This window comes from Hyla sarda, unplaced genomic scaffold (assembly GCF_029499605.1).
Source record: "Hyla sarda isolate aHylSar1 unplaced genomic scaffold, aHylSar1.hap1 scaffold_1802, whole genome shotgun sequence".
NCBI classification, from domain to species: domain Eukaryota; kingdom Metazoa; phylum Chordata; class Amphibia; order Anura; family Hylidae; genus Hyla; species Hyla sarda.
In genome coordinates this window covers 35,214-47,294 of record NW_026608448.1, presented here as the reverse complement: position 1 = coordinate 47,294, position 12,081 = coordinate 35,214, and the positions used below count along the sequence as shown (strand labels likewise).

The 12,081-nt window shown below is 46.3% G+C and overlaps 6 non-coding genes across 6 annotated transcripts; all 6 read right to left on the bottom strand.

The window, feature by feature from the left end:
- Positions 1–349: 349 nt before the first annotated feature.
- On the bottom strand, positions 350–540 carry LOC130314053 (U2 spliceosomal RNA). The gene has a single exon (XR_008861814.1). It is a non-coding gene; the product is annotated as a U2 spliceosomal RNA (small nuclear RNA).
- A 2,077-nt stretch (positions 541–2,617) lies between these two features.
- On the bottom strand, positions 2,618–2,808 carry LOC130314064 (U2 spliceosomal RNA). Its single transcript, XR_008861824.1, has one exon. It is a non-coding gene; the product is annotated as a U2 spliceosomal RNA (small nuclear RNA).
- A 2,084-nt stretch (positions 2,809–4,892) lies between these two features.
- On the bottom strand, positions 4,893–5,083 carry LOC130314063 (U2 spliceosomal RNA). Its single transcript, XR_008861823.1, has one exon. It is a non-coding gene; the product is annotated as a U2 spliceosomal RNA (small nuclear RNA).
- A 2,088-nt stretch (positions 5,084–7,171) lies between these two features.
- Positions 7,172–7,362, bottom strand: LOC130314061 (U2 spliceosomal RNA). The gene has a single exon (XR_008861822.1). It is a non-coding gene; the product is annotated as a U2 spliceosomal RNA (small nuclear RNA).
- Positions 7,363–9,452: 2,090 nt separating this feature from the next.
- On the bottom strand, positions 9,453–9,643 carry LOC130314060 (U2 spliceosomal RNA). The gene has a single exon (XR_008861821.1). It is a non-coding gene; the product is annotated as a U2 spliceosomal RNA (small nuclear RNA).
- Positions 9,644–11,732: 2,089 nt separating this feature from the next.
- Positions 11,733–11,923, bottom strand: LOC130314059 (U2 spliceosomal RNA). Its single transcript, XR_008861820.1, has one exon. It is a non-coding gene; the product is annotated as a U2 spliceosomal RNA (small nuclear RNA).
- Between the last annotated feature and the right edge of the window lie 158 nt (positions 11,924–12,081).

Sequence of the window (12,081 nt, the reverse complement as noted above, 5' to 3'; positions counted from 1 at the left end):
GATGAGATTTTATATTTCTTCATAAGCATTAATCTTATTTTGTCAATTAGGAACATTCAGCACCCACCCGCTATCAAGGCAGCTGCCTATCATGTCATGCCCTACCTGCACAGGTGTGCTGGCTACTCAAATGATCCAATTAAGGAGGCCATTTAGTCAGCAGCAGCAGAAGTCCTGTGCCTGGACGCTCCAACAGCGGCCAGACACAAGCAGAAGCAGAAGCAGCAGCAGCAGCACCACCTTTTGTTTTTTGGCTGCAGCAGCAGCAAGGCCCACAGGGCTGGCTAGCTGGCTAGCCAGCAAGCAGGTAGCAATGAAAGTAGGAATCTTTCTTTTTAACCCTGTAAGGGGGTGGTGCACTGTACCCGAAGATACTGCCATATCGGGTCAATGCATAGGGCGACGGAAGCAAGCTTCGAAATCGGCCCCCGTTCTCAAAAATCAATTTAATATATGGTCCCCAGATAGGGGACGTATCAGATATTAAACTGATAAGAACAGATACTACACTTGATCTTAGCCAAAAGGCCGAGAAGCGATAACCGTGAAAGGGGCGGGCCCAACAAGGTCCCCTTCATGGGCACTATCACTGCTTGCTGTCAGGGAGGCTGCCAGACAATTTTCCATGCACACTCTGGGCTGGGGGGCAGTCAACCACCAGTACACACAGCAGAACCTAAACCCATACCATTATTGCTAAGCAGCAAGACAGGGGCCCATTGCACTCCCACGGGGCCTTTTTAAATGCAATCCATAACCCGGATTTGCCAGGAACCCTTCTTACTCCTCCTACTTGCATGTGACACTGGGCTTAGGATCTGCATAGGAAACACACACACAAGCACACACCTACCTTTGTTGCCTGCAGATGCCTCCTTGGCTGTCCCCAAACGGTATCAAACCAACACCCACGGGAAGCTGTAAGCATAGAGGACATGCCTGCACCCCATTGGACTTACCTGTGTGGGTTAAACCCGGGTTATTTGACAACCTATGGCGGTGATGGTTCTGCTCAGGCAGAGCAGTGCTGATGCTCCTCATAAAGCTGTCGCTGCTGTGAAGGTTCTAGGTGACATCACAAATCCCTATGGTTACATACACAACAAAGCTGGGTTGTTGTTGTTTACACTCTGCAAGGCCTGTGGAAGTGAGTGACATCATAGCACTGTAGTTCTGAGGGTTCTAGATGGATGCAACAATCTCCTGTTGCTTCTATGAAGGCCATAATAGACGACATCACCAAACAGCTCCATAGTCACATACACAGCAAAGGAGAGATGTTGTTTACACCTAGTGATGTCAGTGGTATTGAGTGACATCACAGCACAGTGCTAAGGCTCCTGGGCCTGGACACAGCAGCGGCTGCAATATCTCAACGGAGAATACGTTTATATATATGTGTGTGTGTGCGCGTATATATATATATATATATATATATATATATATATATTCTCCGCCGAAATCACTTTTAAACCCATTTCCACCTTTTTTTCCCTTCTCTTCCTCTTACTTTTTTTTCACGTTTTTTTACGTTTTTCTCCTTTTCGCCTCTTTTCTGGGCGTATTATTCTTCTTTTTCTTCTTTTTTTTCGTCTAATGCATACCCCATCAGTGCAGCAATGCTTATTCAATACCGCCAGCAGATGGAGACACTGGGGGATAATTTTCTAAGGATTTATACTGATTTTTCCTGTCTGAATTTGTCGCACAGAAAGTTGCAGGCCAAATATGTGTGACATTTCTGCGACTTTAGCTTCTAGAGCATTTTTACAACATTATACATAGGTGCTGAATACATAAAAAGCGACTGTTCAGCGACAGACAAGTCGCATCGGCTGAAAGTAGGCCAGAATGTCAGTCCATGTTGGAGCAGGTTTAGATACAGTCTAAAGCATAGATCTCAAAGTCTGTGCACAGAATTTAGCAAGGGCCTCGCACCTTCTGATGCATCAGGTAGGTGCACAATAGCATAGCCTAACCCTCTGTACTTTGGTCTATATTGATGCGGGACATAGACAGCCAGCTGATGACCAATCCATTAGTGCAATGGATGACTGGAAGCATTTGTCTTTGCCTTTGCAATACCACAGAAGCAATGCATGGTCAATGTACAGCAATGACACACCTGTGTGAACAGCCAGGAGACCCCCCCCCCCCATGTTATGTTACATAGTTACATAGTTAGTACGGTCGAAAAAAGACATATGTCCATCAAGTTCAACCAGGGAATTAAGGGGTAGGGGTGTGGCGCGATATTGGGGAAGGGATGAGATTTTATATTTCTTCATAAGCATTAATCTTATTTTGTCAATTAGGAACATTCAGCACCCACCCGCTATCAAGGCAGCTGCCTATCATGTCATGCCCTACCTGCACAGGTGTGCTGGCTACTCAAATGATCCAATTAAGGAGGCCATTTAGTCAGCAGCAGCAGAAGTCCTGTGCCTGGACGCTCCAACAGCGGCCAGACACAAGCAGAAGCAGAAGCAGCAGCAGCACCACCTTTTGTTTTTTGGCTGCAGCAGCAGCAGCAGCAAGGCCCACAGGGCTGGCTAGCTGGCTAGCCAGCAAGCAGGTAGCAATGAAAGTAGGAATCTTTCTTTTTAACCCTGTAAGGGGGTGGTGCACTGTACCCGAAGATACTGCCATATCGGGTCAATGCATAGGGCGACGGAAGCAAGCTTCGAAATCGGCCCCCGTTCTCAAAAATCCATTTAATATATGGTCCCCAGATAGGGGACGTATCAGATATTAAACTGATAAGAACAGATACTACACTTGATCTTAGCCAAAAGGCCGAGAAGCGATAACCGTGAAAGGGGCGGGCCCAACAAGGTCCCCTTCATGGGCACTATCACTGCTTGCTGTCAGGGAGGCTGCCAGACAATTTTCCATGCACACTCTGGGCTGGGGGGCAGTCAACCACCAGTACACACAGCAGAACCTAAACCCATACCATTATTGCTAAGCAGCAAGACAGGGGCCCATTGCACTCCCACGGGGCCTTTTTAAATGCAATCCATAACCCGGATTTGCCAGGAACCCTTCTTACTCCTCCTACTTGCATGTGACACTGGGCTTAGGATCTGCATAGGAAACACACACACAAGCACACACCTACCTTTGTTGCCTGCAGATGCCTCCTTGGCTGTCCCCAAACGGTATCAAACCAACACCCACGGGAAGCTGTAAGCATAGAGGACATGCCTGCACCCCATTGGACTTACCTGTGTGGGTTAAACCCGGGTTATTTGACAACCTATGGCGGTGATGGTTCTGCTCAGGCAGAGCAGTGCTGATGCTCCTCATAAAGCTGTCGCTGCTGTGAAGGTTCTAGGTGACATCACAAATCCCTATGGTTACATACACAACAAAGCTGGGTTGTTGTTGTTTACACTCTGCAAGGCCTGTGGAAGTGAGTGACATCATAGCACTGTAGTTCTGAGGGTTCTAGATGGATGCAACAATCTCCTGTTGCTTCTATGAAGGCCATAATAGACGACATCACCAAACAGCTCCATAGTCACATACACAGCAAAGGAGAGATGTTGTTTACACCTAGTGATGTCAGTGGTATTGAGTGACATCACAGCACAGTGCTAAGGCTCCTGGGCCTGGACACAGCAGCGGCTGCAATATCTCAACGGAGAATACGTTTATATATATGTGTGTGTGTGCGCGTATATATATATATATATATATATATATATATATATATATATATTTCTCCGCCGAAATCACTTTTAAACCCATTTCCACCTTTTTTTCCCTTCTCTTCCTCTTACTTTTTTTTCACGTTTTTTTACGTTTTTCTCCTTTTCGCCTCTTTTCTGGGCGTATTATTCTTCTTTTTCTTCTTTTTTTTCGTCTAATGCATACCCCATCAGTGCAGCAATGCTTATTCAATACCGCCAGCAGATGGAGACACTGGGGGATAATTTTCTAAGGATTTATACTGATTTTTCCTGTCTGAATTTGTCGCACAGAAAGTTGCAGGCCAAATATGTGTGACATTTCTGCGACTTTAGCTTCTAGAGCATTTTTACAACATTATACATAGGTGCTGAATACATAAAAAGCGACTGTTCAGCGACAGACAAGTCGCATCGGCTGAAAGTAGGCCAGAATGTCAGTCCATGTTGGAGCAGGTTTAGATACAGTCTAAAGCATAGATCTCAAAGTCTGTGCACAGAATTTAGCAAGGGCCTCGCACCTTCTGATGCATCAGGTAGGTGCACAATAGCATAGCCTAACCCTCTGTACTTTGGTCTATATTGATGCGGGACATAGACAGCCAGCTGATGACCAATCCATTAGTGCAATGGATGGCTGGAAGCATTTGTCTTTGCCTTTGCAATACCACAGAAGCAATGCATGGTCAATGTACAGCAATGACACACCTGTGTGAACAGCCAGGAGACCCCCCCCCCCCATGTTATGTTACATAGTTACATAGTTAGTACGGTCGAAAAAAGACATATGTCCATCAAGTTCAACCAGGGAATTAAGGGGTAGGGGTGTGGCGCGATATTGGGGAAGGGATGAGATTTTATATTTCTTCATAAGCATTAATCTTATTTTGTCAATTAGGAACATTCAGCACCCACCCGCTATCAAGGCAGCTGCCTATCATGTCATGCCCTACCTGCACAGGTGTGCTGGCTACTCAAATGATCCAATTAAGGAGGCCATTTAGTCAGCAGCAGCAGAAGTCCTGTGCCTGGACGCTCCAACAGCGGCCAGACACAAGCAGAAGCAGAAGCAGCAGCAGCACCACCTTTTGTTTTTTGGCTGCAGCAGCAGCAGCAGCAAGGCCCACAGGGCTGGCTAGCTGGCTAGCCAGCAAGCAGGTAGCAATGAAAGTAGGAATCTTTCTTTTTAACCCTGTAAGGGGGTGGTGCACTGTACCCGAAGATACTGCCATATCGGGTCAATGCATAGGGCGACGGAAGCAAGCTTCGAAATCGGCCCCCGTTCTCAAAAATCCATTTAATATATGGTCCCCAGATAGGGGACGTATCAGATATTAAACTGATAAGAACAGATACTACACTTGATCTTAGCCAAAAGGCCGAGAAGCGATAACCGTGAAAGGGGCGGGCCCAACAAGGTCCCCTTCATGGGCACTATCACTGCTTGCTGTCAGGGAGGCTGCCAGACAATTTTCCATGCACACTCTGGGCTGGGGGGCAGTCAACCACCAGTACACACAGCAGAACCTAAACCCATACCATTATTGCTAAGCAGCAAGACAGGGGCCCATTGCACTCCCACGGGGCCTTTTTAAATGCAATCCATAACCCGGATTTGCCAGGAACCCTTCTTACTCCTCCTACTTGCATGTGACACTGGGCTTAGGATCTGCATAGGAAACACACACACAAGCACACACCTACCTTTGTTGCCTGCAGATGCCTCCTTGGCTGTCCCCAAACGGTATCAAACCAACACCCACGGGAAGCTGTAAGCATAGAGGACATGCCTGCACCCCATTGGACTTACCTGTGTGGGTTAAACCCGGGTTATTTGACAACCTATGGCGGTGATGGTTCTGCTCAGGCAGAGCAGTGCTGATGCTCCTCATAAAGCTGTCGCTGCTGTGAAGGTTCTAGGTGACATCACAAATCCCTATGGTTACATACACAACAAAGCTGGGTTGTTGTTGTTTACACTCTGCAAGGCCTGTGGAAGTGAGTGACATCATAGCACTGTAGTTCTGAGGGTTCTAGATGGATGCAACAATCTCCTGTTGCTTCTATGAAGGCCATAATAGACGACATCACCAAACAGCTCCATAGTCACATACACAGCAAAGGAGAGATGTTGTTTACACCTAGTGATGTCAGTGGTATTGAGTGACATCACAGCACAGTGCTAAGGCTCCTGGGCCTGGACACAGCAGCGGCTGCAATATCTCAACGGAGAATACGTTTATATATATGTGTGTGTGTGCGCGTATATATATATATATATATATATATATATATATATATATATATATTTCTCCGCCGAAATCACTTTTAAACCCATTTCCACCTTTTTTTCCCTTCTCTTCCTCTTACTTTTTTTTCACGTTTTTTTACGTTTTTCTCCTTTTCGCCTCTTTTCTGGGCGTATTATTCTTCTTTTTCTTCTTTTTTTTCGTCTAATGCATACCCCATCAGTGCAGCAATGCTTATTCAATACCGCCAGCAGATGGAGACACTGGGGGATAATTTTCTAAGGATTTATACTGATTTTTCCTGTCTGAATTTGTCGCACAGAAAGTTGCAGGCCAAATATGTGTGACATTTCTGCGACTTTAGCTTCTAGAGCATTTTTACAACATTATACATAGGTGCTGAATACATAAAAAGCGACTGTTCAGCGACAGACAAGTCGCATCGGCTGAAAGTAGGCCAGAATGTCAGTCCATGTTGGAGCAGGTTTAGATACAGTCTAAAGCATAGATCTCAAAGTCTGTGCACAGAATTTAGCAAGGGCCTCGCACCTTCTGATGCATCAGGTAGGTGCACAATAGCATAGCCTAACCCTCTGTACTTTGGTCTATATTGATGCGGGACATAGACAGCCAGCTGATGATCAATCCATTAGTGCAATGGATGGCTGGAAGCATTTGTCTTTGCCTTTGCAATACCACAGAAGCAATGCATGGTCAATGTACAGCAATGACACACCTGTGTGAACAGCCAGGAGACCCCCCCCCCCCCCATGTTATGTTACATAGTTACATAGTTAGTACGGTCGAAAAAAGACATATGTCCATCAAGTTCAACCAGGGAATTAAGGGGTAGGGGTGTGGCGCGATATTGGGGAAGGGATGAGATTTTATATTTCTTCATAAGCATTAATCTTATTTTGTCAATTAGGAACATTCAGCACCCACCCGCTATCAAGGCAGCTGCCTATCATGTCATGCCCTACCTGCACAGGTGTGCTGGCTACTCAAATGATCCAATTAAGGAGGCCATTTAGTCAGCAGCAGCAGAAGTCCTGTGCCTGGACGCTCCAACAGCGGCCAGACACAAGCAGAAGCAGAAGCAGCAGCAGCACCACCTTTTGTTTTTTGGCTGCAGCAGCAGCAGCAGCAAGGCCCACAGGGCTGGCTAGCTGGCTAGCCAGCAAGCAGGTAGCAATGAAAGTAGGAATCTTTCTTTTTAACCCTGTAAGGGGGTGGTGCACTGTACCCGAAGATACTGCCATATCGGGTCAATGCATAGGGCGACGGAAGCAAGCTTCGAAATCGGCCCCCGTTCTCAAAAATCCATTTAATATATGGTCCCCAGATAGGGGACGTATCAGATATTAAACTGATAAGAACAGATACTACACTTGATCTTAGCCAAAAGGCCGAGAAGCGATAACCGTGAAAGGGGCGGGCCCAACAAGGTCCCCTTCATGGGCACTATCACTGCTTGCTGTCAGGGAGGCTGCCAGACAATTTTCCATGCACACTCTGGGCTGGGGGGCAGTCAACCACCAGTACACACAGCAGAACCTAAACCCATACCATTATTGCTAAGCAGCAAGACAGGGGCCCATTGCACTCCCACGGGGCCTTTTTAAATGCAATCCATAACCCGGATTTGCCAGGAACCCTTCTTACTCCTCCTACTTGCATGTGACACTGGGCTTAGGATCTGCATAGGAAACACACACACAAGCACACACCTACCTTTGTTGCCTGCAGATGCCTCCTTGGCTGTCCCCAAACGGTATCAAACCAACACCCACGGGAAGCTGTAAGCATAGAGGACATGCCTGCACCCCATTGGACTTACCTGTGTGGGTTAAACCCGGGTTATTTGACAACCTATGGCGGTGATGGTTCTGCTCAGGCAGAGCAGTGCTGATGCTCCTCATAAAGCTGTCGCTGCTGTGAAGGTTCTAGGTGACATCACAAATCCCTATGGTTACATACACAACAAAGCTGGGTTGTTGTTGTTTACACTCTGCAAGGCCTGTGGAAGTGAGTGACATCATAGCACTGTAGTTCTGAGGGTTCTAGATGGATGCAACAATCTCCTGTTGCTTCTATGAAGGCCATAATAGACGACATCACCAAACAGCTCCATAGTCACATACACAGCAAAGGAGAGATGTTGTTTACACCTAGTGATGTCAGTGGTATTGAGTGACATCACAGCACAGTGCTAAGGCTCCTGGGCCTGGACACAGCAGCGGCTGCAATATCTCAACGGAGAATACGTTTATATATATGTGTGTGTGTGCGCGTATATATATATATATATATATATATATATATATATATATATATTTCTCCGCCGAAATCACTTTTAAACCCATTTCCACCTTTTTTTCCCTTCTCTTCCTCTTACTTTTTTTTCACGTTTTTTTACGTTTTTCTCCTTTTCGCCTCTTTTCTGGGCGTATTATTCTTCTTTTTCTTCTTTTTTTTCGTCTAATGCATACCCCATCAGTGCAGCAATGCTTATTCAATACCGCCAGCAGATGGAGACACTGGGGGATAATTTTCTAAGGATTTATACTGATTTTTCCTGTCTGAATTTGTCGCACAGAAAGTTGCAGGCCAAATATGTGTGACATTTCTGCGACTTTAGCTTCTAGAGCATTTTTACAACATTATACATAGGTGCTGAATACATAAAAAGCGACTGTTCAGCGACAGACAAGTCGCATCGGCTGAAAGTAGGCCAGAATGTCAGTCCATGTTGGAGCAGGTTTAGATACAGTCTAAAGCATAGATCTCAAAGTCTGTGCACAGAATTTAGCAAGGGCCTCGCACCTTCTGATGCATCAGGTAGGTGCACAATAGCATAGCCTAACCCTCTGTACTTTGGTCTATATTGATGCGGGACATAGACAGCCAGCTGATGACCAATCCATTAGTGCAATGGATGGCTGGAAGCATTTGTCTTTGCCTTTGCAATACCACAGAAGCAATGCATGGTCAATGTACAGCAATGACACACCTGTGTGAACAGCCAGGAGACCCCCCCCCCCCATGTTATGTTACATAGTTACATAGTTAGTACGGTCGAAAAAAGACATATGTCCATCAAGTTCAACCAGGGAATTAAGGGGTAGGGGTGTGGCGCGATATTGGGGAAGGGATGAGATTTTATATTTCTTCATAAGCATTAATCTTATTTTGTCAATTAGGAACATTCAGCACCCACCCGCTATCAAGGCAGCTGCCTATCATGTCATGCCCTACCTGCACAGGTGTGCTGGCTACTCAAATGATCCAATTAAGGAGGCCATTTAGTCAGCAGCAGCAGAAGTCCTGTGCCTGGACGCTCCAACAGCGGCCAGACACAAGCAGAAGCAGAAGCAGCAGCAGCACCACCTTTTGTTTTTTGGCTGCAGCAGCAGCAGCAGCAGCAGCAAGGCCCACAGGGCTGGCTAGCTGGCTAGCCAGCAAGCAGGTAGCAATGAAAGTAGGAATCTTTCTTTTTAACCCTGTAAGGGGGTGGTGCACTGTACCCGAAGATACTGCCATATCGGGTCAATGCATAGGGCGACGGAAGCAAGCTTCGAAATCGGCCCCCGTTCTCAAAAATCCATTTAATATATGGTCCCCAGATAGGGGACGTATCAGATATTAAACTGATAAGAACAGATACTACACTTGATCTTAGCCAAAAGGCCGAGAAGCGATAACCGTGAAAGGGGCGGGCCCAACAAGGTCCCCTTCATGGGCACTATCACTGCTTGCTGTCAGGGAGGCTGCCAGACAATTTTCCATGCACACTCTGGGCTGGGGGGCAGTCAACCACCAGTACACACAGCAGAACCTAAACCCATACCATTATTGCTAAGCAGCAAGACAGGGGCCCATTGCACTCCCACGGGGCCTTTTTAAATGCAATCCATAACCCGGATTTGCCAGGAACCCTTCTTACTCCTCCTACTTGCATGTGACACTGGGCTTAGGATCTGCATAGGAAACACACACACAAGCACACACCTACCTTTGTTGCCTGCAGATGCCTCCTTGGCTGTCCCCAAACGGTATCAAACCAACACCCACGGGAAGCTGTAAGCATAGAGGACATGCCTGCACCCCATTGGACTTACCTGTGTGGGTTAAACCCGGGTTATTTGACAACCTATGGCGGTGATGGTTCTGCTCAGGCAGAGCAGTGCTGATGCTCCTCATAAAGCTGTCGCTGCTGTGAAGGTTCTAGGTGACATCACAAATCCCTATGGTTACATACACAACAAAGCTGGGTTGTTGTTGTTTACACTCTGCAAGGCCTGTGGAAGTGAGTGACATCATAGCACTGTAGTTCTGAGGGTTCTAGATGGATGCAACAATCTCCTGTTGCTTCTATGAAGGCCATAATAGACGACATCACCAAACAGCTCCATAGTCACATACACAGCAAAGGAGAGATGTTGTTTACACCTAGTGATGTCAGTGGTATTGAGTGACATCACAGCACAGTGCTAAGGCTCCTGGGCCTGGACACAGCAGCGGCTGCAATATCTCAACGGAGAATACGTTTATATATATGTGTGTGTGTGCGCGTATATATATATATATATATATATATATATATATATATATATATATATATTTCTCCGCCGAAATCACTTTTAAACCCATTTCCACCTTTTTTTCCCTTCTCTTCCTCTTACTTTTTTTTCACGTTTTTTTACGTTTTTCTCCTTTTCGCCTCTTTTCTGGGCGTATTATTCTTCTTTTTCTTCTTTTTTTTCGTCTAATGCATACCCCATCAGTGCAGCAATGCTTATTCAATACCGCCAGCAGATGGAGACACTGGGGGATAATTTTCTAAGGATTTATACTGATTTTTCCTGTCTGAATTTGTCGCACAGAAAGTTGCAGGCCAAATATGTGTGACATTTCTGCGACTTTAGCTTCTAGAGCATTTTTACAACATTATACATAGGTGCTGAATACATAAAAAGCGACTGTTCAGCGACAGACAAGTCGCATCGGCTGAAAGTAGGCCAGAATGTCAGTCCATGTTGGAGCAGGTTTAGATACAGTCTAAAGCATAGATCTCAAAGTCTGTGCACAGAATTTAGCAAGGGCCTCGCACCTTCTGATGCATCAGGTAGGTGCACAATAGCATAGCCTAACCCTCTGTACTTTGGTCTATATTGATGCGGGACATAGACAGCCAGCTGATGACCAATCCATTAGTGCAATGGATGGCTGGAAGCATTTGTCTTTGCCTTTGCAATACCACAGAAGCAATGCATGGTCAATGTACAGCAATGACACACCTGTGTGAACAGCCAGGAGACCCCCCCCCCCATGTTATGTTACATAGTTACATAGTTAGTACGGTCGAAAAAAGACATATGTCCATCAAGTTCAACCAGGGAATTAAGGGGTAGGGGTGTGGCGCGATATTGGGGAAGGGATGAGATTTTATATTTCTTCATAAGCATTAATCTTATTTTGTCAATTAGGAACATTCAGCACCCACCCGCTATCAAGGCAGCTGCCTATCATGTCATGCCCTACCTGCACAGGTGTGCTGGCTACTCAAATGATCCAATTAAGGAGGCCATTTAGTCAGCAGCAGCAGAAGTCCTGTGCCTGGACGCTCCAACAGCGGCCAGACACAAGCAGAAGCAGAAGCAGCAGCAGCACCACCTTTTGTTTTTTGGCTGCAGCAGCAGCAGCAGCAAGGCCCACAGGGCTGGCTAGCTGGCTAGCCAGCAAGCAGGTAGCAATGAAAGTAGGAATCTTTCTTTTTAACCCTGTAAGGGGGTGGTGCACTGTACCCGAAGATACTGCCATATCGGGTCAATGCATAGGGCGACGGAAGCAAGCTTCGAAATCGGCCCCCGTTCTCAAAAATCCATTTAATATATGGTCCCCAGATAGGGGACGTATCAGATATTAAACTGATAAGAACAGATACTACACTTGATCTTAGCCAAAAGGCCGAGAAGCGATAACCGTGAAAGGGGCGGGCCCAACAAGGTCCCCTTCATGGGCACTATCACTGCTTGCTGTCAGGGAGGCTGCCAGACAATTTTCCATGCACACTCTGGGCTGGGGGGCAGTCAACCACCAGTACACACAGCAGAACCTAAACCCATACCATTATTGCT